This window comes from Papilio polytes, unplaced genomic scaffold (assembly GCF_000836215.1).
Source record: "Papilio polytes unplaced genomic scaffold, Ppol_1.0 DF824270.1, whole genome shotgun sequence".
NCBI lineage: Eukaryota > Metazoa > Arthropoda > Insecta > Lepidoptera > Papilionidae > Papilio > Papilio polytes.
This window is the reverse complement of record NW_013524934.1, coordinates 2284071-2285283: the sequence shown is the minus strand read 5'-3', so window position 1 is coordinate 2285283 and position 1213 is coordinate 2284071.

Genomic DNA, 1213 nt, shown 5'->3' with positions numbered 1-1213 from the left:
TAGTGTACTGTTTTTTTTGAGAATATTTTGTTTTTGGTGTATTTTGTTTTGTTTTTAGTGCATTTTGTTTTATTTTTCGTGTATTTTGTTTTTACTAATTAGTTTCCTCGTTTTGAGTAATATTTGGATGGATGTCTGCTCCCTTTCTGCAAGGCGATGGTATTTGCAGCTGTTCATTGTTTTTATAAAATTAATTAAAGGTCACATTAGCGTAGAAATGTTTATGAGCGAAGGAAATAACGCTCTAGCAAAATATTATTCCAGTCAGAAAGGAGGGTGGTTAATGATCTTTTTAATTACTTTCCTTTCCCTACGTTTTTGTTATTGTTTTTTCTGTCATAATTTCGAAAATGTCTTTCTCTATGGATATAAAATTGAATCAAATGGTTTTCTTATGTAGTTTTTAGGGTACTCCGATAAGGAAGAAACACAAAAATTACGGACATTTTTCGACGGTAAAATAATTGATGATTTATGTCATCATCCCCCCTGCCTTATCCTACTCCCGTAGGGTCGGCGCACCGGGTTTTCGTCCTCCAAAGCATTCTATCATCCGTCATCTCAGTCATCAGTCCCTTCTTGATCATGTCACCTTTCACGCAATCCATCCATCTCTTTCTAGGTCTACCTCTACCGATGTACCCCTCCACATTCATAACTAACATCTTTCTTGTTACATGCGATTCATCCCTTCTCATAACATGCCCATACCACTCTAACCTTTTACTCCTTATTTTCTCAACCACTGGGGCTACTCTCAAACTTCCTCTAATATACTCATTTCGTATCTTATCCAATCGTGTTACCCCACACATCCATCTTAACATTCGCATTTCCGCTACATGTATTCTCCTTTCATCCGTCCCTTTTACTGCCCAACTTTAAATTGATGATTTATGTAACGATCTTAAATTTAATTTAATTAAAGTCTGGGTAATGGTACCAACACAATAACAAAAGGTGTGAGAAGTGTTAAAAAATACTATTTTACTTGTGTCGCGTCGTTCAAGTATGTTTTGTTGGAAATGGTATCTTTTTTATTATTGTATCGATATAGTGAAAAAATGAGATTGAAAATAAATTGTCCAACGACCCAGTCGAAGTATTCCATTATACGTTGAGGTGCTTCGTGATTTAGATAAGCTGAAAAAGTGCAGTACTACCTGACAAAAAGTGTTCGGTTCTGTGGGTCGGTCGGCCAACAAAAATTATG